This window comes from Castor canadensis, chromosome 18 (assembly GCF_047511655.1).
Source record: "Castor canadensis chromosome 18, mCasCan1.hap1v2, whole genome shotgun sequence".
NCBI classification, from domain to species: Eukaryota; Metazoa; Chordata; class Mammalia; order Rodentia; family Castoridae; genus Castor; species Castor canadensis.
Genome location: NC_133403.1, coordinates 26,989,831 through 27,014,346, shown reverse-complemented (window position 1 = coordinate 27,014,346; position 24,516 = coordinate 26,989,831). Strand labels below are relative to the sequence as shown.

The window sequence follows — 24,516 nt, the reverse complement described above, 5'->3', positions numbered from 1 at the left end:
GCCGGTGGTGGTGGCGCTGGGTCGGGGCGGTGAGGTCCCGGAGGCCAAAAGGAGCAGCGAGGGAGGGACGAGCAAAAGCCTACAGCACCCGGTATTCCCAGGCGGTCTCCCATCCAAGTACTAACCAGGCCCGACCCTGCTTAGCTTCCGAGATCAGACGAGATCGGGCGCGTTCAGGGTGGTATGGCCGTAGACGCCAGCTGCCGCCTCCTGGAGCCCCAAGAGCGTGAGGTGGGCGCGGCCTGCGTCTCCACACTGCTCCCCTGGCACGGCTGCGGGTGGGGGCTGCGGGGTGGGGGCTGGCGGCCTCTGGCCAAGCGGCCAGGGGCCCCGGACGCCTGCTGGGGCAGCCGGTCTCGCCCAGGTGGCCACTCGCTGGCTTTCTTCCCGAGGTGTCCCGGTGCCCGGACCAGGATCGAGTTTTCTCAGGGGAACATTGCTCAGTGCTCTCGGGCTCTTGTTCCTCTGGGGATGTGTCACTGCCTTGGCTAAGGCGGGGGTGTGGGGGGGGTGCACAGTTCTGGCCGCCCTCCTCCCTCGCCTGCGGGAGCCGATCCTTGGGCGCGTGGCTCCCGACGGACGTCTTGGGGACCTTTCCGGTCCTCCTCGTCCACAAAGCCCCACTGCCCCTCCAGCCCTCTGCAAAACGGCAGCCGCGCCCTTAGCCGACCCGCTGCGCCCTCCTCCACACTCTGGGCCTGGGGCTGCGGGGCTCAATCGGGAACATTTCCAGCTCAGAGGCCCCTTTCACCACCGAAATCGTGGAGACAAGGGAAAGAAAAAAACATCTCCTCCCATCCCTACTCAACGTCCTAAGAAATCCTATCCTGTCAACCCTCAGGCTTCCTAAACTCTACACTTTGTCCTCAGAAGTATTTACTTCTGTTCCCTTCTAATTTTTCTCAGGGTTTCGGCCACTGAGATGACGATCATGACGAAATGAAAATTCATTAAGAGTTGGTTTATAGAAAATCTTCTAGATGGCTTCATCCCTATGGTGAAACAACTGTTGTCTTACATGATTCTAATACAGTTAGGAGCCTACATGTGCCTGTGATGAGGCTATTTGGGGTCACTGACACTGACCCCTCAATGAATGGGCACTCTGAGGTTTTACTCTCAGGATAACCACTGATATGTGTGGATAACCTCTAGAGAGCTGTCATGCTGTCATTCGTTCCTAGATAGTAAGCATATCTGCATTTTCCAAGGCTGTCGGGCCCTCTAAACTACAAAATTTACAGAAACGCTGTGATCAAATGCTGATGGTACTGACATACTCTTCTCTTAGTTGCTAAGTTGTCCGTCAGAATTTTTACCATGGCTCTTTTACGTATTTGGAATTGCACTTCTGATCCTCCTGGGACATTTACAATCAAGCCCATTAAACAAACAAAAAAAAAAGAAACAATGAAAAAAGACTGTAACAGACAGGTACATGTCCCTCACACAAGTCAGCTTTAGATTCTGTTTTCTTTGTCATGGTTTAGAGGCCACTAGCTAAAAAGGGAGTCCTTCCAAGCCTGTTTGTTGTTTAAATTTGGCCAAAGGGTCCAGCTGACACTGACTCCCACCTGACCTGTTTGTTGCTCGACCCCCCCACACACATAAGACACTTAGAGAAAAAAAACTAATCCTCACGTCGAAAGATGAAAACGACCAATCCAAAAACCCTCCGAGGAAACAGCTCAGAGACAAACAGTTTCTAGAGATGAGGGTGAAAGGCCTTCCAAGTTGAAATGGAGTCCCTCATGCCAGACCTCTCAACACCTTGGTTCTTGCTGGTGCTGCTTGCTCACGCCTGAAACCTTAGCTACTCAGGTGGATCACGTTTCCAGGCCCGCCCAAGCAAGTCGTTCCATGAGACCTGTTAGAAAAAGCCAAATGTTAGAAAAGAGGATGCCTCGAGGAAAAGGAGACCGAGACCTCTACAGACGAGAGCACGCTTTATTTTGCCGTGGTGAGGGGCGTCCTGCACTCTGGACAGCCTGGGATGCAAGCCTCGCCGGGGGGGGGGGGGGCGGGGACTAGGGGTGAGGAGGTTTTCCGGGGTTACGCAGCCAGGGAGAGGTAAAGAGAAGTGTCCTTGTGGTGGTAGACAGCCAGCACTTGCAAGCAATCAGGAAGCGATAAGGGGAAAAGTCCTTGTGGTCTCAGGCACTGCCCCTGCCTTTCTTTCTATCACAGGTAATTTAGGCAGTGTGGGCTTCGGGGACCCTGGAGAGTCAACCCTTTAAAACCCTCACACGAAAAGGGCTGGTGGAGCGGGGCAAGGTGTACGGCCTGAATTCAAGCACTGGTACCACAAAAATCAATACGTAAATACGTAAATACATAAATAAACAAATAAACAAATAAATAAAACAAAAAAGTGGTTATGATGGATGCGTGTCTATCGAACATGAAAGCCCTCTAGGCACAAACTTCTATGAGTGGCCACGGCGTTGTACACTACTCGGGAAGAAGTCCCTATTTCTACCTGCTCCGGACCCGTCCTAGCATACTTAAAAGTGGTGTTTTTAGTTTTGGACATAAAACACAGGGTTTGTTCTTAGACTCGTGGACCACAGCCTTGGATTGACTTTGGATAAACACTGAAAGGTAGAGACACTTGCCAATACAGCCTATTACACAAAGAAAGACTTCACACATTGCAGAGAAAGGTACAAACTACATTGCCACCAAACGATCCGAAACGGGCAGCAATTCATCACCACTCACACTCAAGCAGGGTACAGGACCAAGCAAAAGGAAACGCGCCCTCAATGTCAGGGTTGCAACTCTTTCTGGGACTTCTCCTTGCCAATGTATTCCCGGGTGTGTTTGAATTTTGCATTCTAAGCATACTCCCCTCACCGTGAGCTCAGGCCCTGCGCCCGCTGTCCCCGTGACTGCAGGCACCGCCGTGGGAGTTGGGGCCCCACGGAGAGGTCATGCACACGCTGACCTGTGTTGGGTCGAGCGACGGAGCAGCACCCGACTGAGGTGGCCTGCCTCCCTGTCCCCTGGCGTCTTGCCCTGGGCCCAGTGCACCACCTTGTGGCGAGCCAGGGTGTGGCGCGTCCCAGTCTGGGGCCCGCTGGGCTGCAGACCCGCTTTCTCAGGGCTTTCGCACTTCCCTCACCGTCCGCCTGAACGTTTTCTACTCCTGCTGGCTTTCTGAGGACAGTTGGGGAGCGGTCCCCAACGTGGCCTGGGACCCACCCGGCTGGTGCCCAGTGAGCGGGCGCGCGCCCCACGAGAGTGTGGGGAGGGGAGAGGAGAGGATTCGGGGGCGTGTCTGTGAGGTGGGAGGCGTGGGTCTGGCGGGGTGGCGGGGAAGGGGTCGCCGGTGGTGGTGGCGCTGGGTCGGGGCGGTGAGGTCCCGGAGGCCAAAAGGAGCAGCGAGGGAGGGACGAGCAAAAGCCTACAGCACCCGGTATTCCCAGGCGGTCTCCCATCCAAGTACTAACCAGGCCCGACCCTGCTTAGCTTCCGAGATCAGACGAGATCGGGCGCGTTCAGGGTGGTATGGCCGTAGACGCCAGCTGCCGCCTCCTGGAGCCCCAAGAGCGTGAGGTGGGCGCGGCCTGCGTCTCCACACTGCTCCCCTGGCACGGCTGCGGGTGGGGGCTGCGGGGTGGGGGCTGGCGGCCTCTGGCCAAGCGGCCAGGGGCCCCGGACGCCTGCTGGGGCAGCCGGTCTCGCCCAGGTGGCCACTCGCTGGCTTTCTTCCCGAGGTGTCCCGGTGCCCGGACCAGGATCGAGTTTTCTCAGGGGAACATTGCTCAGTGCTCTCGGGCTCTTGTTCCTCTGGGGATGTGTCACTGCCTTGGCTAAGGCGGGGGTGTGGGGGGGGTGCACAGTTCTGGCCGCCCTCCTCCCTCGCCTGCGGGAGCCGATCCTTGGGCGCGTGGCTCCCGACGGACGTCTTGGGGACCTTTCCGGTCCTCCTCGTCCACAAAGCCCCACTGCCCCTCCAGCCCTCTGCAAAACGGCAGCCGCGCCCTTAGCCGACCCGCTGCGCCCTCCTCCACACTCTGGGCCTGGGGCTGCGGGGCTCAATCGGGAACATTTCCAGCTCAGAGGCCCCTTTCACCACCGAAATCGTGGAGACAAGGGAAAGAAAAAAACATCTCCTCCCATCCCTACTCAACGTCCTAAGAAATCCTATCCTGTCAACCCTCAGGCTTCCTAAACTCTACACTTTGTCCTCAGAAGTATTTACTTCTGTTCCCTTCTAATTTTTCTCAGGGTTTCGGCCACTGAGATGACGATCATGACGAAATGAAAATTCATTAAGAGTTGGTTTATAGAAAATCTTCTAGATGGCTTCATCCCTATGGTGAAACAACTGTTGTCTTACATGATTCTAATACAGTTAGGAGCCTACATGTGCCTGTGATGAGGCTATTTGGGGTCACTGACACTGACCCCTCAATGAATGGGCACTCTGAGGTTTTACTCTCAGGATAACCACTGATATGTGTGGATAACCTCTAGAGAGCTGTCATGCTGTCATTCGTTCCTAGATAGTAAGCATATCTGCATTTTCCAAGGCTGTCGGGCCCTCTAAACTACAAAATTTACAGAAACGCTGTGATCAAATGCTGATGGTACTGACATACTCTTCTCTTAGTTGCTAAGTTGTCCGTCAGAATTTTTACCATGGCTCTTTTACGTATTTGGAATTGCACTTCTGATCCTCCTGGGACATTTACAATCAAGCCCATTAAACAAACAAACAAAAAAGAAACAATGAAAAAAGACTGTAACAGACAGGTACATGTCCCTCACACAAGTCAGCTTTAGATTCTGTTTTCTTTGTCATGGTTTAGAGGCCACTAGCTAAAAAGGGAGTCCTTCCAAGCCTGTTTGTTGTTTAAATTTGGCCAAAGGGTCCAGCTGACACTGACTCCCACCTGACCTGTTTGTTGCTCGACCCCCCCACACACATAAGACACTTAGAGAAAAAAAACTAATCCTCACGTCGAAAGATGAAAACGACCAATCCAAAAACCCTCCGAGGAAACAGCTCAGAGACAAACAGTTTCTAGAGATGAGGGTGAAAGGCCTTCCAAGTTGAAATGGAGTCCCTCATGCCAGACCTCTCAACACCTTGGTTCTTGCTGGGTGCTGCTTGCTCACGCCTGAAACCTTAGCTACTCAGGTGGATCACGTTTCCAGGCCCGCCCAAGCAAGTCGTTCCATGAGACCTGTTAGAAAAAGCCAAATGTTAGAAAAGAGGATGCCTCGAGGAAAAGGAGACCGAGACCTCTACAGACGAGAGCACGCTTTATTTTGCCGTGGTGAGGGGCGTCCTGCACTCTGGACAGCCTGGGATGCAAGCCTCGCCGGGGGGGGGGGGGGGGACTAGGGGTGAGGAGGTTTTCCGGGGTACGCAGCCAGGGAGAGGTAAAGAGAAGTGTCCTTGTGGTGGTAGACAGCCAGCACTTGCAAGCAATCAGGAAGCGATAAGGGGAAAAGTCCTTGTGGTCTCAGGCACTGCCCCTGCCTTTCTTTCTATCACAGGTAATTTAGGCAGTGTGGGCTTCGGGGACCCTGGAGAGTCAACCCTTTAAAACCCTCACACGAAAAGGGCTGGTGGAGCGGGGCAAGGTGTACGGCCTGAATTCAAGCACTGGTACCACAAAAATCAATACGTAAATACGTAAATACATAAATAAACAAATAAACAAATAAATAAAACAAAAAAGTGGTTATGATGGATGCGTGTCTATCGAACATGAAAGCCCTCTAGGCACAAACTTCTATGAGTGGCCACGGCGTTGTACACTACTCGGGAAGAAGTCCCTATTTCTACCTGCTCCGGACCCGTCCTAGCATACTTAAAAGTGGTGTTTTTAGTTTTGGACATAAAACACAGGGTTTGTTCTTAGACTCGTGGACCACAGCCTTGGATTGACTTTGGATAAACACTGAAAGGTAGAGACACTTGCCAATACAGCCTATTACACAAAGAAAGACTTCACACATTGCAGAGAAAGGTACAAACTACATTGCCACCAAACGATCCGAAACGGGCAGCAATTCATCACCACTCACACTCAAGCAGGGTACAGGACCAAGCAAAAGGAAACGCGCCCTCAATGTCAGGGTTGCAACTCTTTCTGGGACTTCTCCTTGCCAATGTATTCCCGGGTGTGTTTGAATTTTGCATTCTAAGCATACTCCCCTCACCGTGAGCTCAGGCCCTGCGCCCGCTGTCCCCGTGACTGCAGGCACCGCCGTGGGAGTTGGGGCCCCACGGAGAGGTCATGCACACGCTGACCTGTGTTGGGTCGAGCGACGGAGCAGCACCCGACTGAGGTGGCCTGCCTCCCTGTCCCCTGGCGTCTTGCCCTGGGCCCAGTGCACCACCTTGTGGCGAGCCAGGGTGTGGCGCGTCCCAGTCTGGGGCCCGCTGGGCTGCAGACCCGCTTTCTCAGGGCTTTCGCACTTCCCTCACCGTCCGCCTGAACGTTTTCTACTCCTGCTGGCTTTCTGAGGACAGTTGGGGAGCGGTCCCCAACGTGGCCTGGGACCCACCCGGCTGGTGCCCAGTGAGCGGGCGCGCGCCCCACGAGAGTGTGGGGAGGGGAGAGGAGAGGATTCGGGGGCGTGTCTGTGAGGTGGGAGGCGTGGGTCTGGCGGGGTGGCGGGGAAGGGGTCGCCGGTGGTGGTGGCGCTGGGTCGGGGCGGTGAGGTCCCGGAGGCCAAAAGGAGCAGCGAGGGAGGGACGAGCAAAAGCCTACAGCACCCGGTATTCCCAGGCGGTCTCCCATCCAAGTACTAACCAGGCCCGACCCTGCTTAGCTTCCGAGATCAGACGAGATCGGGCGCGTTCAGGGTGGTATGGCCGTAGACGCCAGCTGCCGCCTCCTGGAGCCCCAAGAGCGTGAGGTGGGCGCGGCCTGCGTCTCCACACTGCTCCCCTGGCACGGCTGCGGGTGGGGGCTGCGGGGTGGGGGCTGGCGGCCTCTGGCCAAGCGGCCAGGGGCCCCGGACGCCTGCTGGGGCAGCCGGTCTCGCCCAGGTGGCCACTCGCTGGCTTTCTTCCCGAGGTGTCCCGGTGCCAGGACCAGGATCGAGTTTTCTCAGGGGAACATTGCTCAGTGCTCTCGGGCTCTTGTTCCTCTGGGGATGTGTCACTGCCTTGGCTAAGGCGGGGGTGTGGGGGGGGTGCACAGTTCTGGCCGCCCTCCTCCCTCGCCTGCGGGAGCCGACCCTTGGGCGCGTGGCTCCCGACGGACGTCTTGGGGACCTTTCCGGTCCTCCTCGTCCACAAAGCCCCACTGCCCCTCCAGCCCTCTGCAAAACGGCAGCCGCGCCCTTAGCCGACCCGCTGCGCCCTCCTCCACACTCTGGGCCTGGGGCTGCGGGGCTCAATCGGGAACATTTCCAGCTCAGAGGCCCCTTTCACCACCGAAATCGTGGAGACAAGGGAAAGAAAAAAACATCTCCTCCCATCCCTACTCAACGTCCTAAGAAATCCTATATTGTCAACCCTCAGGCTTCCTAAACTCTACACTTTGTCCTCAGAAGTATTTACTTCTGTTCCCTTCTAATTTTTCTCAGGGTTTCGGCCACTGAGATGACGATCATGACGAAATGAAAATTCATTAAGAGTTGGTTTATAGAAAATCTTCTAGATGGCTTCATCCCTATGGTGAAACAACTGTTGTCTTACATGATTCTAATACAGTTAGGAGCCTACATGTGCCTGTGATGAGGCTATTTGGGGTCACTGACACTGACCCCTCAATGAATGGGCACTCTGAGGTTTTACTCTCAGGATAACCACTGATATGTGTGGATAACCTCTAGAGAGCTGTCATGCTGTCATTCGTTCCTAGATAGTAAGCATATCTGCATTTTCCAAGGCTGTCGGGCCCTCTAAACTACAAAATTTACAGAAACGCTGTGATCAAATGCTGATGGTACTGACATACTCTTCTCTTAGTTGCTAAGTTGTCCGTCAGAATTTTTACCATGGCTCTTTTACGTATTTGGAATTGCACTTCTGATCCTCCTGGGACATTTACAATCAAGCCCATTAAACAAACAAAAAAAAAAGAAACAATGAAAAAAGACTGTAACAGACAGGTACATGTCCCTCACACAAGTCAGCTTTAGATTCTGTTTTCTTTGTCATGGTTTAGAGGCCACTAGCTAAAAAGGGAGTCCTTCCAAGCCTGTTTGTTGTTTAAATTTGGCCAAAGGGTCCAGCTGACACTGACTCCCACCTGACCTGTTTGTTGCTCGACCCCCCCACACACATAAGACACTTAGAGAAAAAAAACTAATCCTCACGTCAAAAGATGAAAACGACCAATCCAAAAACCCTCCGAGGAAACAGCTCAGAGACAAACAGTTTCTAGAGATGAGGGTGAAAGGCCTTCCAAGTTGAAATGGAGTCCCTCATGCCAGACCTCTCAACACCTTGGTTCTTGCTGGGTGCTGCTTGCTCACGCCTGAAACCTTAGCTACTCAGGTGGATCACGTTTCCAGGCCCGCCCAAGCAAGTCGTTCCATGAGACCTGTTAGAAAAAGCCAAATGTTAGAAAAGAGGATGCCTCGAGGAAAAGGAGACCGAGACCTCTACAGACGAGAGCACGCTTTATTTTGCCGTGGTGAGGGGCGTCCTGCACTCTGGACAGCCTGGGATGCAAGCCTCGCCGGGGGGGGGGGGGGGGCGGGGACTAGGGGTGAGGAGGTTTTCCGGGGTACGCAGCCAGGGAGAGGTAAAGAGAAGTGTCCTTGTGGTGGTAGACAGCCAGCACTTGCAAGCAATCAGGAAGCGATAAGGGGAAAAGTCCTTGTGGTCTCAGGCACTGCCCCTGCCTTTCTTTCTATCACAGGTAATTTAGGCAGTGTGGGCTTCGGGGACCCTGGAGAGTCAACCCTTTAAAACCCTCACACGAAAAGGGCTGGTGGAGCGGGGCAAGGTGTACGGCCTGAATTCAAGCACTGGTACCACAAAAATCAATACGTAAATACGTAAATACATAAATAAACAAATAAACAAATAAATAAAACAAAAAAGTGGTTATGATGGATGCGTGTCTATCGAACATGAAAGCCCTCTAGGCACAAACTTCTATGAGTGGCCACGGCGTTGTACACTACTCGGGAAGAAGTCCCTATTTCTACCTGCTCCGGACCCGTCCTAGCATACTTAAAAGTGGTGTTTTTAGTTTTGGACATAAAACACAGGGTTTGTTCTTAGACTCGTGGACCACAGCCTTGGATTGACTTTGGATAAACACTGAAAGGTAGAGACACTTGCCAATACAGCCTATTACACAAAGAAAGACTTCACACATTGCAGAGAAAGGTACAAACTACATTGCCACCAAACGATCCGAAACGGGCAGCAATTCATCACCACTCACACTCAAGCAGGGTACAGGACCAAGCAAAAGGAAACGCGCCCTCAATGTCAGGGTTGCAACTCTTTCTGGGACTTCTCCTTGCCAATGTATTCCCGGGTGTGTTTGAATTTTGCATTCTAAGCATACTCCCCTCACCGTGAGCTCAGGCCCTGCGCCCGCTGTCCCCGTGACTGCAGGCACCGCCGTGGGAGTTGGGGCCCCACGGAGAGGTCATGCACACGCTGACCTGTGTTGGGTCGAGCGACGGAGCAGCACCCGACTGAGGTGGCCTGCCTCCCTGTCCCCTGGCGTCTTGCCCTGGGCCCAGTGCACCACCTTGTGGCGAGCCAGGGTGTGGCGCGTCCCAGTCTGGGGCCCGCTGGGCTGCAGACCCGCTTTCTCAGGGCTTTCGCACTTCCCTCACCGTCCGCCTGAACGTTTTCTACTCCTGCTGGCTTTCTGAGGACAGTTGGGGAGCGGTCCCCAACGTGGCCTGGGACCCACCCGGCTGGTGCCCAGTGAGCGGGCGCGCGCCCCACGAGAGTGTGGGGAGGGGAGAGGAGAGGATTCGGGGGCGTGTCTGTGAGGTGGGAGGCGTGGGTCTGGCGGGGTGGCGGGGAAGGGGTCGCCGGTGGTGGTGGCGCTGGGTCGGGGCGGTGAGGTCCCGGAGGCCAAAAGGAGCAGCGAGGGAGGGACGAGCAAAAGCCTACAGCACCCGGTATTCCCAGGCGGTCTCCCATCCAAGTACTAACCAGGCCCGACCCTGCTTAGCTTCCGAGATCAGACGAGATCGGGCGCGTTCAGGGTGGTATGGCCGTAGACGCCAGCTGCCGCCTCCTGGAGCCCCAAGAGCGTGAGGTGGGCGCGGCCTGCGTCTCCACACTGCTCCCCTGGCACGGCTGCGGGTGGGGGCTGCGGGGTGGGGGCTGGCGGCCTCTGGCCAAGCAGCCAGGGGCCCCGGACGCCTGCTGGGGCAGCCGGTCTCGCCCAGGTGGCCACTCGCTGGCTTTCTTCCCGAGGTGTCCCGGTGCCCGGACCAGGATCGAGTTTTCTCAGGGGAACATTGCTCAGTGCTCTCGGGCTCTTGTTCCTCTGGGGATGTGTCACTGCCTTGGCTAAGGCGGGGGTGTGGGGGGGGTGCACAGTTCTGGCCGCCCTCCTCCCTCGCCTGCGGGAGCCGACCCTTGGGCGCGTGGCTCCCGACGGACGTCTTGGGGACCTTTCCGGTCCTCCTCGTCCACAAAGCCCCACTGCCCCTCCAGCCCTCTGCAAAACGGCAGCCGCGCCCTTAGCCGACCCGCTGCGCCCTCCTCCACACTCTGGGCCTGGGGCTGCGGGGCTCAATCGGGAACATTTCCAGCTCAGAGGCCCCTTTCACCACCGAAATCGTGGAGACAAGGGAAAGAAAAAAACATCTCCTCCCATCCCTACTCAACGTCCTAAGAAATCCTATCCTGTCAACCCTCAGGCTTCCTAAACTCTACACTTTGTCCTCAGAAGTATTTACTTCTGTTCCCTTCTAATTTTTCTCAGGGTTTCGGCCACTGAGATGACGATCATGACGAAATGAAAATTCATTAAGAGTTGGTTTATAGAAAATCTTCTAGATGGCTTCATCCCTATGGTGAAACAACTGTTGTCTTACATGATTCTAATACAGTTAGGAGCCTACATGTGCCTGTGATGAGGCTATTTGGGGTCACTGACACTGACCCCTCAATGAATGGGCACTCTGAGGTTTTACTCTCAGGATAACCACTGATATGTGTGGATAACCTCTAGAGAGCTGTCATGCTGTCATTCGTTCCTAGATAGTAAGCATATCTGCATTTTCCAAGGCTGTCGGGCCCTCTAAACTACAAAATTTACAGAAACGCTGTGATCAAATGCTGATGGTACTGACATACTCTTCTCTTAGTTGCTAAGTTGTCCGTCAGAATTTTTACCATGGCTCTTTTACGTATTTGGAATTGCACTTCTGATCCTCCTGGGACATTTACAATCAAGCCCATTAAACAAACAAAAAAAAAAGAAACAATGAAAAAAGACTGTAACAGACAGGTACATGTCCCTCACACAAGTCAGCTTTAGATTCTGTTTTCTTTGTCATGGTTTAGAGGCCACTAGCTAAAAAGGGAGTCCTTCCAAGCCTGTTTGTTGTTTAAATTTGGCCAAAGGGTCCAGCTGACACTGACTCCCACCTGACCTGTTTGTTGCTCGACCCCCCCACACACATAAGACACTTAGAGAAAAAAACTAATCCTCACGTCGAAAGATGAAAACGACCAATCCAAAAACCCTCCGAGGAAACAGCTCAGAGACAAACAGTTTCTAGAGATGAGGGTGAAAGGCCTTCCAAGTTGAAATGGAGTCCCTCATGCCAGACCTCTCAACACCTTGGTTCTTGCTGGGTGCTGCTTGCTCACGCCTGAAACCTTAGCTACTCAGGTGGATCACGTTTCCAGGCCCGCCCAAGCAAGTCGTTCCATGAGACCTGTTAGAAAAAGCCAAATGTTAGAAAAGAGGATGCCTCGAGGAAAAGGAGACCGAGACCTCTACAGACGAGAGCACGCTTTATTTTGCCGTGGTGAGGGGCGTCCTGCACTCTGGACAGCCTGGGATGCAAGCCTCGCCGGGGGGGGGGGGCGGGCGGGGACTAGGGGTGAGGAGGTTTTCCGGGGTACGCAGCCAGGGAGAGGTAAAGAGAAGTGTCCTTGTGGTGGTAGACAGCCAGCACTTGCAAGCAATCAGGAAGCGATAAGGGGAAAAGTCCTTGTGGTCTCAGGCACTGCCCCTGCCTTTCTTTCTATCACAGGTAATTTAGGCAGTGTGGGCTTCGGGGACCCTGGAGAGTCAACCCTTTAAAACCCTCACACGAAAAGGGCTGGTGGAGCGGGGCAAGGTGTACGGCCTGAATTCAAGCACTGGTACCACAAAAATCAATACGTAAATACGTAAATACATAAATAAACAAATAAACAAATAAATAAAACAAAAAAGTGGTTATGATGGATGCGTGTCTATCGAACATGAAAGCCCTCTAGGCACAAACTTCTATGAGTGGCCACGGCGTTGTACACTACTCGGGAAGAAGTCCCTATTTCTACCTGCTCCGGACCCGTCCTAGAATACTTAAAAGTGGTGTTTTTAGTTTTGGACATAAAACACAGGGTTTGTTCTTAGACTCGTGGACCACAGCCTTGGATTGACTTTGGATAAACACTGAAAGGTAGAGACACTTGCCAATACAGCCTATTACACAAAGAAAGACTTCACACATTGCAGAGAAAGGTACAAACTACATTGCCACCAAACGATCCGAAACGGGCAGCAATTCATCACCACTCACACTCAAGCAGGGTACAGGACCAAGCAAAAGGAAACGCGCCCTCAATGTCAGGGTTGCAACTCTTTCTGGGACTTCTCCTTGCCAATGTATTCCCGGGTGTGTTTGAATTTTGCATTCTAAGCATACTCCCCTCACCGTGAGCTCAGGCCCTGCGCCCGCTGTCCCCGTGACTGCAGGCACCGCCGTGGGAGTTGGGGCCCCACGGAGAGGTCATGCACACGCTGACCTGTGTTGGGTCGAGCGACGGAGCAGCACCCGACTGAGGTGGCCTGCCTCCCTGTCCCCTGGCGTCTTGCCCTGGGCCCAGTGCACCACCTTGTGGCGAGCCAGGGTGTGGCGCGTCCCAGTCTGGGGCCCGCTGGGCTGCAGACCCGCTTTCTCAGGGCTTTCGCACTTCCCTCACCGTCCGCCTGAACGTTTTCTACTCCTGCTGGCTTTCTGAGGACAGTTGGGGAGCGGTCCCCAACGTGGCCTGGGACCCACCCGGCTGGTGCCCAGTGAGCGGGCGCGCGCCCCACGAGAGTGTGGGGAGGGGAGAGGAGAGGATTCGGGGGCGTGTCTGTGAGGTGGGAGGCGTGGGTCTGGCGGGGTGGCGGGGAAGGGGTCGCCGGTGGTGGTGGCGCTGGGTCGGGGCGGTGAGGTCCCGGAGGCCAAAAGGAGCAGCGAGGGAGGGACGAGCAAAAGCCTACAGCACCCGGTATTCCCAGGCGGTCTCCCATCCAAGTACTAACCAGGCCCGACCCTGCTTAGCTTCCGAGATCAGACGAGATCGGGCGCGTTCAGGGTGGTATGGCCGTAGACGCCAGCTGCCGCCTCCTGGAGCCCCAAGAGCGTGAGGTGGGCGCGGCCTGCGTCTCCACACTGCTCCCCTGGCACGGCTGCGGGTGGGGGCTGCGGGGTGGGGGCTGGCGGCCTCTGGCCAAGCAGCCAGGGGCCCCGGACGCCTGCTGGGGCAGCCGGTCTCGCCCAGGTGGCCACTCGCTGGCTTTCTTCCCGAGGTGTCCCGGTGCCCGGACCAGGATCGAGTTTTCTCAGGGGAACATTGCTCAGTGCTCTCGGGCTCTTGTTCCTCTGGGGATGTGTCACTGCCTTGGCTAAGGCGGGGGTGTGGGGGGGGTGCACAGTTCTGGCCGCCCTCCTCCCTCGCCTGCGGGAGCCGACCCTTGGGCGCGTGGCTCCCGACGGACGTCTTGGGGACCTTTCCGGTCCTCCTCGTCCACAAAGCCCCACTGCCCCTCCAGCCCTCTGCAAAACGGCAGCCGCGCCCTTAGCCGACCCGCTGCGCCCTCCTCCACACTCTGGGCCTGGGGCTGCGGGGCTCAATCGGGAACATTTCCAGCTCAGAGGCCCCTTTCACCACCGAAATCGTGGAGACAAGGGAAAGAAAAAAACATCTCCTCCCATCCCTACTCAACGTCCTAAGAAATCCTATCCTGTCAACCCTCAGGCTTCCTAAACTCTACACTTTGTCCTCAGAAGTATTTACTTCTGTTCCCTTCTAATTTTTCTCAGGGTTTCGGCCACTGAGATGACGATCATGACGAAATGAAAATTCATTAAGAGTTGGTTTATAGAAAATCTTCTAGATGGCTTCATCCCTATGGTGAAACAACTGTTGTCTTACATGATTCTAATACAGTTAGGAGCCTACATGTGCCTGTGATGAGGCTATTTGGGGTCACTGACACTGACCCCTCAATGAATGGGCACTCTGAGGTTTTACTCTCAGGATAACCACTGATATGTGTGGATAACCTCTAGAGAGCTGTCATGCTGTCATTCGTTCCTAGATAGTAAGCATATCTGCATTTTCCAAGGCTGTCGGGCCCTCTAAACTACAAAATTTACAGAAACGCTGTGATCAAATGCTGATGGTACTGACATACTCTTCTCTTAGTTGCTAAGTTGTCCGTCAGAATTTTTACCATGGCTCTTTTACGTATTTGGAATTGCACTTCTGATCCTCCTGGGACATTTACAATCAAGCCCATTAAACAAACAAAAAAAAAAGAAACAATGAAAAAAGACTGTAACAGACAGGTACATGTCCCTCACACAAGTCAGCTTTAGATTCTGTTTTCTTTGTCATGGTTTAGAGGCCACTAGCTAAAAAGGGAGTCCTTCCAAGCCTGTTTGTTGTTTAAATTTGGCCAAAGGGTCCAGCTGACACTGACTCCCACCTGACCTGTTTGTTGCTCGACCCCCCCACACACATAAGACACTTAGAGAAAAAAACTAATCCTCACGTCGAAAGATGAAAACGACCAATCCAAAAACCCTCCGAGGAAACAGCTCAGAGACAAACAGTTTCTAGAGATGAGGGTGAAAGGCCTTCCAAGTTGAAATGGAGTCCCTCATGCCAGACCTCTCAACACCTTGGTTCTTGCTGGGTGCTGCTTGCTCACGCCTGAAACCTTAGCTACTCAGGTGGATCACGTTTCCAGGCCCGCCCAAGCAAGTCGTTCCATGAGACCTGTTAGAAAAAGCCAAATGTTAGAAAAGAGGATGCCTCGAGGAAAAGGAGACCGAGACCTCTACAGACGAGAGCACGCTTTATTTTGCCGTGGTGAGGGGCGTCCTGCACTCTGGACAGCCTGGGATGCAAGCCTCGCCGGGGGGGGGGGGGCGGGCGGGGACTAGGGGTGAGGAGGTTTTCCGGGGTACGCAGCCAGGGAGAGGTAAAGAGAAGTGTCCTTGTGGTGGTAGACAGCCAGCACTTGCAAGCAATCAGGAAGCGATAAGGGGAAAAGTCCTTGTGGTCTCAGGCACTGCCCCTGCCTTTCTTTCTATCACAGGTAATTTAGGCAGTGTGGGCTTCGGGGACCCTGGAGAGTCAACCCTTTAAAACCCTCACACGAAAAGGGCTGGTGGAGCGGGGCAAGGTGTACGGCCTGAATTCAAGCACTGGTACCACAAAAATCAATACGTAAATACGTAAATACATAAATAAACAAATAAACAAATAAATAAAACAAAAAAGTGGTTATGATGGATGCGTGTCTATCGAACATGAAAGCCCTCTAGGCACAAACTTCTATGAGTGGCCACGGCGTTGTACACTACTCGGGAAGAAGTCCCTATTTCTACCTGCTCCGGACCCGTCCTAGCATACTTAAAAGTGGTGTTTTTAGTTTTGGACATAAAACACAGGGTTTGTTCTTAGACTCGTGGACCACAGCCTTGGATTGACTTTGGATAAACACTGAAAGGTAGAGACACTTGCCAATACAGCCTATTACACAAAGAAAGACTTCACACATTGCAGAGAAAGGTACAAACTACATTGCCACCAAACGATCCGAAACGGGCAGCAATTCATCACCACTCACACTCAAGCAGGGTACAGGACCAAGCAAAAGGAAACGCGCCCTCAATGTCAGGGTTGCAACTCTTTCTGGGACTTCTCCTTGCCAATGTATTCCCGGGTGTGTTTGAATTTTGCATTCTAAGCATACTCCCCTCACCGTGAGCTCAGGCCCTGCGCCCGCTGTCCCCGTGACTGCAGGCACCGCCGTGGGAGTTGGGGCCCCACGGAGAGGTCATGCACACGCTGACCTGTGTTGGGTCGAGCGACGGAGCAGCACCCGACTGAGGTGGCCTGCCTCCCTGTCCCCTGGCGTCTTGCCCTGGGCCCAGTGCACCACCTTGTGGCGAGCCAGGGTGTGGCGCGTCCCAGTCTGGGGCCCGCTGGGCTGCAGACCCGCTTTCTCAGGGCTTTCGCACTTCCCTCACCGTCCGCCTGAACGTTTTCTACTCCTGCTGGCTTTCTGAGGACAGTTGGGGAGCGGTCCCCAACGTGGCCTGGGACCCACCCGGCTGGTGCCCAGTGAGCGGGCGCGCGCCCCACGAGAGTGTGGGGAGGGGAGAGGAGAGGATTCGGGGGCGTGTCTGTGAGGTGGGAGGCGTGGGTCTGGCGGGGTGGCGGGGAAGGGGTCGCCGGTGGTGGTGGCGCTGGGTCGGGGCGGTGAGGTCCCGGAGGCCAAAAGGAGCAGCGAGGGAGGGACGAGCAAAAGCCTACAGCACCCGGTATTCCCAGGCGGTCTCCCATCCAAGTACTAACCAGGCCCGACCCTGCTTAGCTTCCGAGATCAGACGAGATCGGGCGCGTTCAGGGTGGTATGGCCGTAGACGCCAGCTGCCGCCTCCTGGAGCCCCAAGAGCGTGAGGTGGGCGCGGCCTGCGTCTCCACACTGCTCCCCTGGCACGGCTGCGGGTGGGGGCTGCGGGGTGGGGGCTGGCGGCCTCTGGCCAAGCGGCCAGGGGCCCCGGACGCCTGCTGGGGCAGCCGGTCTCGCCCAGGTGGCCACTCGCTGGCTTTCTTCCCGAGGTGTCCCGGTGCCCGGACCAGGATCGAGTTTTCTCAGGGGAACATTGCTCAGTGCTCTCGGGCTCTTGTTCCTCTGGGGATGTGTCACTGCCTTGGCTAAGGCGGGGGTGTGGGGGGGGTGCACAGTTCTGGCCGCCCTCCTCCCTCGCCTGCGGGAGCCGACCCTTGGGCGCGTGGCTCCCGACGGACGTCTTGGGGACCTTTCCGGTCCTCCTCGTCCACAAAGCCCCACTGCCCCTCCAGCCCTCTGCAAAACGGCAGCCGCGCCCTTAGCCGACCCGCTGCGCCCTCCTCCACACTCTGGGCCTGGGGCTGCGGGGCTCAATCGGGAACATTTCCAGCTCAGAGGCCCCTTTCACCACCGAAATCGTGGAGACAAGGGAAAGAAAAAAACATCTCCTCCCATCCCTACTCAACGTCCTAAGAAATCCTATCCTGTCAACCCTCAGGCTTCCTAAACTCTACACTTTGTCCTCAGAAGTATTTACTTCTGTTCCCTTCTAATTTTTCTCAGGGTTTCGGCCACTGAGATGACGATCATGACGAAATGAAAATTCATTAAGAGTTGGTTTATAGAAAATCTTCTAGATGGCTTCATCCCTATGGTGAAACAACTGTTGTCTTACATGATTCTAATACAGTTAGGAGCCTACATGTGCCTGTGATGAGGCTATTTGGGGTCACTGACACTGACCCCTCAATGAATGGGCACTCTGAGGTTTTACTCTCAGGATAACCACTGATATGTGTGGATAACCTCTAGAGAGCTGTCATGCTGTCATTCGTTCCTAGATAGTAAGCATATCTGCATTTTCCAAGGCTGTCGGGCCCTCTAAACTACAAAATTTACAGAAACGCTGTGATCAAATGCTGATGGTACTGACATACTCTTCTCTTAGTTGCTAAGTTGTCCGTCAGAATTTTTACCATGGCTCTTTTACGTATTTGGAATTGCACTTCTGATCCTCCTGGGACATTTACAATCAAGCCCATTAAACAAACAAAAAAAAAAGAAACAATGAAAAAAGACTGTAACAGACAGGTACATGTCCCTCACACAAGTCAGCTTTAGATTCTGTTTTCTTTGTCATGGTTTAGAGGCCACTAGCTAAAAAGGGAGTCCTTCCAAGCCTGTTTGTTGTTTAAATTTGGCCAAAGGGTCCAGCTGACACTGACTCCCACCTGACCTGTTTGTTGCTCGACCCCCCCACACACATAAGACACTTAGAGAAAAAAAACTAATCCTCACGTCGAAAGATGAAAACGACCAATCCAAAAACCCTCCGAGGAAACAGCTCAGAGACAAACAGTTTCTAGAGATGAGGGTGAAAGGCCTTCCAAGTTGAAATGGAGTCCCTCATGCCAGACCTCTCAACACCTTGGTTCTTGCTGGGTGCTGCTTGCTCACGCCTGAAACCTTAGCTACTCAGGTGGATCACGTTTCCAGGCCCGCCCAAGCAAGTCGTTCCATGAGACCTGTTAGAAAAAGCCAAATGTTAGAAAAGAGGATGCCTCGAGGAAAAGGAGACCGAGACCTCTACAGACGAGAGCACGCTTTATTTTGCCGTGGTGAGGGGCGTCCTGCACTCTGGACAGCCTGGGATGCAAGCCTCGCCGGGGGGGGGGGGGGGCGGGGACTAGGGGTGAGGAGGTTTTCCGGGGTACGCAGCCAGGGAGAGGTAAAGAGAAGTGTCCTTGTGGTGGTAGACAGCCAGCACTTGCAAGCAATCAGGAAGCGATAAGGGGAAAAGTCCTTGTGGTCTCAGGCACTGCCCCTGCCTTTCTTTCTATCACAGGTAATTTAGGCAGTGTGGGCTTCGGGGACCCTGGAGAGTCAACCCTTTAAAACCCTCACACGAAAAGGGCTGGTGGAGCGGGGCAAGGTGTACGGCCTGAATTCAAGCACTGGTACCACAAAAATCAATACGTAAATACGTAAATACATAAATAAACAAATAAACAAATAAATAAAACAAAAAAGTGGTTATGATGGATGCGTGTCTATCGAACATGAAAGCCCTCTAGGCACAAACTTCTATGAGTGGCCACGGCGTTGTACACTACTCGGGAAGAAGTCCCTATTTCTACCTGCTCCGGACCCGTCCTAGCATACTTAAAAGTGGTGTTTTTAGTTTTGGACATAAAACACAGGGTTTGTTCTTAGACTCGTGGACCACAGCCTTGGATTGACTTTGGATAAACACTGAAAGGTAGAGACACTTGCCAATACAGCCTATTACACAAAGAAAGACTTCACACATTGCAGAGAAAGGTACAAACTACATTGCCACCAAACGATCCGAAACGGGCAGCAATTCATCACCACTCACACTCAAGCAGGGTACAGGACCAAGCAAAAGGAAACGCGCCCTCAATGTCAGGGTTGCAACTCTTTCTGGGACTTCTCCTTGCCAATGTATTCCCGGGTGTGTTTGAATTTTGCATTCTAAGCATACTCCCCTCACCGTGAGCTCAGGCCCTGCGCCCGCTGTCCCCGTGACTGCAGGCACCGCCGTGGGAGTTGGGGCCCCACGGAGAGGTCATGCACACGCTGACCTGTGTTGGGTCGAGCGACGGAGCAGCACCCGACTGAGGTGGCCTGCCTCCCTGTCCCCTGGCGTCTTGCCCTGGGCCCAGTGCACCACCTTGTGGCGAGCCAGGGTGTGGCGCGTCCCAGTCTGGGGCCCGCTGGGCTGCAGACCCGCTTTCTCAGGGCTTTCGCACTTCCCTCACCGTCCGCCTGAACGTTTTCTACTCCTGCTGGCTTTCTGAGGACAGTTGGGGAGCGGTCCCCAACGTGGCCTGGGACCCACCCGGCTGGTGCCCAGTGAGCGGGCGCGCGCCCCACGAGAGTGTGGGGAGGGGAGAGGAGAGGATTCGGGGGCGTGTCTGTGAGGTGGGAGGCGTGGGTCTGGCGGGGTGGCGGGGAAGGGGTCGCCGGTGGTGGTGGCGCTGGGTCGGGGCGGTGAGGTCCCGGAGGCCAAAAGGAGCAGCGAGGGAGGGACGAGCAAAAGCCTACAGCACCCGGTATTCCCAGGCGGTCTCCCATCCAAGTACTAACCAGGCCCGACCCTGCTTAGCTTCCGAGATCAGACGAGATCGGGCGCGTTCAGGGTGGTATGGCCGTAGACGCCAGCTGCCGCCTCCTGGAGCCCCAAGAGCGTGAGGTGGGCGCGGCCTGCGTCTCCACACTGCTCCCCTGGCACGGCTGCGGGTGGGGGCTGCGGGGTGGGGGCTGGCGGCCTCTGGCCAAGCGGCCAGGGGCCCCGGACGCCTGCTGGGGCAGCCGGTCTCGCCCAGGTGGCCACTCGCTGGCTTTCTTCCCGAGGTGTCCCGGTGCCCGGACCAGGATCGAGTTTTCTCAGGGGAACATTGCTCAGTGCTCTCGGGCTCTTGTTCCTCTGGGGATGTGTCACTGCCTTGGCTAAGGCGGGGGTGTGGGGGGGGTGCACAGTTCTGGCCGCCCTCCTCCCTCGCCTGCGGGAGCCGATCCTTGGGCGCGTGGCTCCCGACGGACGTCTTGGGGACCTTTCCGGTCCTCCTCGTCCACAAAGCCCCACTGCCCCTCCAGCCCTCTGCAAAACGGCAGCCGCGCCCTTAGCCGACCCGCTGCGCCCTCCTCCACACTCTGGGCCTGGGGCTGCGGGGCTCAATCGGGAACATTTCCAGCTCAGAGGCCCCTTTCACCACCGAAATCGTGGAGACAAGGGAAAGAAAAAAACATCTCCTCCCATCCCTACTCAACGTCCTAAGAAATCCTATCCTGTCAACCCTCAGGCTTCCTAAACTCTACACTTTGTCCTCAGAAGTATTTACTTCTGTTCCCTTCTAATTTTTCTCAGGGTTTCGGCCACTGAGATGACGATCATGACGAAATGAAAATTCATTAAGAGTTGGTTTATAGAAAATCTTCTAGATGGCTTCATCCCTATGGTGAAACAACTGTTGTCTTACATGATTCTAATACAGTTAGGAGCCTACATGTGCCTGTGATGAGGCTATTTGGGGTCACTGACACTGACCCCTCAATGAATGGGCACTCTGAGGTTTTACTCTCAGGATAACCACTGATATGTGTGGATAACCTCTAGAGAGCTGTCATGCTGTCATTCGTTCCTAGATAGTAAGCATATCTGCATTTTCCAAGGCTGTCGGGCCCTCTAAACTACAAAATTTACAGAAACGCTGTGATCAAATGCTGATGGTACTGACATACTCTTCTCTTAGTTGCTAAGTTGTCCGTCAGAATTTTTACCATGGCTCTTTTACGTATTTGGAATTGCACTTCTGATCCTCCTGGGACATTTACAATCAAGCCCATTAAACAAACAAACAAAAAAGAAACAATGAAAAAAGACTGTAACAGACAGGTACATGTCCCTCACACAAGTCAGCTTTAGATTCTGTTTTCTTTGTCATGGTTTAGAGGCCACTAGCTAAAAAGGGAGTCCTTCCAAGCCTGTTTGTTGTTTAAATTTGGCCAAAGGGTCCAGCTGACACTGACTCCCACCTGACCTGTTTGTTGCTCGACCCCCCCACACACATAAGACACTTAGAGAAAAAAAACTAATCCTCACGTCGAAAGATGAAAACGACCAATCCAAAAACCCTCCGAGGAAACAGCTCAGAGACAAACAGTTTCTAGAGATGAGGGTGAAAGGCCTTCCAAGTTGAAATGGAGTCCCTCATGCCAGACCTCTCAACACCTTGGTTCTTGCTGGGTGCTGCTTGCTCACGCCTGAAACCTTAGCTACTCAGGTGGATCACGTTTCCAGGCCCGCCCAAGCAAGTCGTTCCATGAGACCTGTTAGAAAAAGCCAAATGTTAGAAAAGAGGATGCCTCGAGGAAAAGGAGACCGAGACCTCTACAGACGAGAGCACGCTTTATTTTGCCGTGGTGAGGGGCGTCCTGCACTCTGGACAGCCTGGGATGCAAGCCTCGCCGGGGGGGGGGGGGGCGGGGACTAGGGGTGAGGAGGTTTTCCGGGGTACGCAGCCAGGGAGAGGTAAAGAGAAGTGTCCTTGTGGTGGTAGACAGCCAGCACTTGCAAGCAATCAGGAAGCGATAAGGGGAAAAGTCCTTGTGGTCTCAGGCACTGCCCCTGCCTTTCTTTCTATCACAGGTAATTTAGGCAGTGTGGGCTTCGGGGACCCTGGAGAGTCAACCCTTTAAAACCCTCACACGAAAAGGGCTGGTGGAGCGGGGCAAGGTGTACGGCCTGAATTCAAGCACTGGTACCACAAAAATCAATACGTAAATACGTAAATACATAAATAAACAAATAAACAAATAAATAAAACAAAAAAGTGGTTATGATGGATGCGTGTCTATCGAACATGAAAGCCCTCTAGGCACAAACTTCTATGAGTGGCCACGGCGTTGTACACTACTCGGGAAGAAGTCCCTATTTCTACCTGCTCCGGACCCGTCCTAGCATACTTAAAAGTGGTGTTTTTAGTTTTGGACATAAAACACAGGGTTTGTTCTTAGACTCGTGGACCACAGCCTTGGATTGACTTTGGATAAACACTGAAAGGTAGAGACACTTGCCAATACAGCCTATTACACAAAGAAAGACTTCACACATTGCAGAGAAAGGTACAAACTACATTGCCACCAAACGATCCGAAACGGGCAGCAATTCATCACCACTCACACTCAAGCAGGGTACAGGACCAAGCAAAAGGAAACGCGCCCTCAATGTCAGGGTTGCAACTCTTTCTGGGACTTCTCCTTGCCAATGTATTCCCGGGTGTGTTTGAATTTTGCATTCTAAGCATACTCCCCTCACCGTGAGCTCAGGCCCTGCGCCCGCTGTCCCCGTGACTGCAGGCACCGCCGTGGGAGTTGGGGCCCCACGGAGAGGTCATGCACACGCTGACCTGTGTTGGGTCGAGCGACGGAGCAGCACCCGACTGAGGTGGCCTGCCTCCCTGTCCCCTGGCGTCTTGCCCTGGGCCCAGTGCACCACCTTGTGGCGAGCCAGGGTGTGGCGCGTCCCAGTCTGGGGCCCGCTGGGCTGCAGACCCGCTTTCTCAGGGCTTTCGCACTTCCCTCACCGTCCGCCTGAACGTTTTCTACTCCTGCTGGCTTTCTGAGGACAGTTGGGGAGCGGTCCCCAACGTGGCCTGGGACCCACCCGGCTGGTGCCCAGTGAGCGGGCGCGCGCCCCACGAGAGTGTGGGGAGGGGAGAGGAGAGGATTCGGGGGCGTGTCTGTGAGGTGGGAGGCGTGGGTCTGGCGGGGTGGCGGGGAAGGGGTCGCCGGTGGTGGTGGCGCTGGGTCGGGGCGGTGAGGTCCCGGAGGCCAAAAGGAGCAGCGAGGGAGGGACGAGCAAAAGCCTACAGCACCCGGTATTCCCAGGCGGTCTCCCATCCAAGTACTAACCAGGCCCGACCCTGCTTAGCTTCCGAGATCAGACGAGATCGGGCGCGTTCAGGGTGGTATGGCCGTAGACGCCAGCTGCCGCCTCCTGGAGCCCCAAGAGCGTGAGGTGGGCGCGGCCTGCGTCTCCACACTGCTCCCCTGGCACGGCTGCGGGTGGGGGCTGCGGGGTGGGGGCTGGCGGCCTCTGGCCAAGCGGCCAGGGGCCCCGGACGCCTGCTGGGGCAGCCGGTCTCGCCCAGGTGGCCACTCGCTGGCTTTCTTCCCGAGGTGTCCCGGTGCCAGGACCAGGATCGAGTTTTCTCAGGGGAACATTGCTCAGTGCTCTCGGGCTCTTGTTCCTCTGGGGATGTGTCACTGCCTTGGCTAAGGCGGGGGTGTGGGGGGGGTGCACAGTTCTGGCCGCCCTCCTCCCTCGCCTGCGGGAGCCGACCCTTGGGCGCGTGGCTCCCGACGGACGTCTTGGGGACCTTTCCGGTCCTCCTCGTCCACAAAGCCCCACTGCCCCTCCAGCCCTCTGCAAAACGGCAGCCGCGCCCTTAGCCGACCCGCTGCGCCCTCCTCCACACTCTGGGCCTGGGGCTGCGGGGCTCAATCGGGAACATTTCCAGCTCAGAGGCCCCTTTCACCACCGAAATCGTGGAGACAAGGGAAAGAAAAAAACATCTCCTCCCATCCCTACTCAACGTCCTAAGAAATCCTATATTGTCAACCCTCAGGCTTCCTAAACTCTACACTTTGTCCTCAGAAGTATTTACTTCTGTTCCCTTCTAATTTTTCTCAGGGTTTCGGCCACTGAGATGACGATCATGACGAAATGAAAATTCATTAAGAGTTGGTTTATAGAAAATCTTCTAGATGGCTTCATCCCTATGGTGAAACAACTGTTGTCTTACATGATTCTAATACAGTTAGGAGCCTACATGTGCCTGTGATGAGGCTATTTGGGGTCACTGACACTGACCCCTCAATGAATGGGCACTCTGAGGTTTTACTCTCAGGATAACCACTGATATGTGTGGATAACCTCTAGAGAGCTGTCATGCTGTCATTCGTTCCTAGATAGTAAGCATATCTGCATTTTCCAAGGCTGTCGGGCCCT

At 54.6% G+C, this 24,516-nt stretch overlaps 1 long non-coding RNA gene and 8 other non-coding genes across 9 annotated transcripts in view; 1 reads left to right on the top strand and 8 right to left on the bottom strand.

Annotated features, from left to right (window-relative positions):
* Nucleotides 1–24,516, top strand: part of LOC141418921 (uncharacterized) — a 518,407-nt gene that overhangs the window by 208,365 nt on the left and 285,526 nt on the right. The gene's annotated exons all lie outside the window — the stretch shown is intronic.
* LOC141418975 (5S ribosomal RNA) lies at nt 77–195 on the bottom strand. The gene has a single exon (XR_012443652.1). It is a non-coding gene; the product is annotated as a 5S ribosomal RNA (ribosomal RNA).
* Nucleotides 3,404–3,522, bottom strand: LOC141418974 (5S ribosomal RNA). The gene has a single exon (XR_012443651.1). It is a non-coding gene; the product is annotated as a 5S ribosomal RNA (ribosomal RNA).
* On the bottom strand, nt 6,728–6,846 carry LOC141418973 (5S ribosomal RNA). The gene has a single exon (XR_012443650.1). It is a non-coding gene; the product is annotated as a 5S ribosomal RNA (ribosomal RNA).
* LOC141418972 (5S ribosomal RNA) lies at nt 10,057–10,175 on the bottom strand. The gene has a single exon (XR_012443649.1). It is a non-coding gene; the product is annotated as a 5S ribosomal RNA (ribosomal RNA).
* Nucleotides 13,385–13,503, bottom strand: LOC141418971 (5S ribosomal RNA). Its single transcript, XR_012443648.1, has one exon. It is a non-coding gene; the product is annotated as a 5S ribosomal RNA (ribosomal RNA).
* LOC141418970 (5S ribosomal RNA) lies at nt 16,714–16,832 on the bottom strand. The gene has a single exon (XR_012443647.1). It is a non-coding gene; the product is annotated as a 5S ribosomal RNA (ribosomal RNA).
* Nucleotides 20,042–20,160, bottom strand: LOC141418969 (5S ribosomal RNA). The gene has a single exon (XR_012443646.1). It is a non-coding gene; the product is annotated as a 5S ribosomal RNA (ribosomal RNA).
* Nucleotides 23,369–23,487, bottom strand: LOC141418968 (5S ribosomal RNA). The gene has a single exon (XR_012443645.1). It is a non-coding gene; the product is annotated as a 5S ribosomal RNA (ribosomal RNA).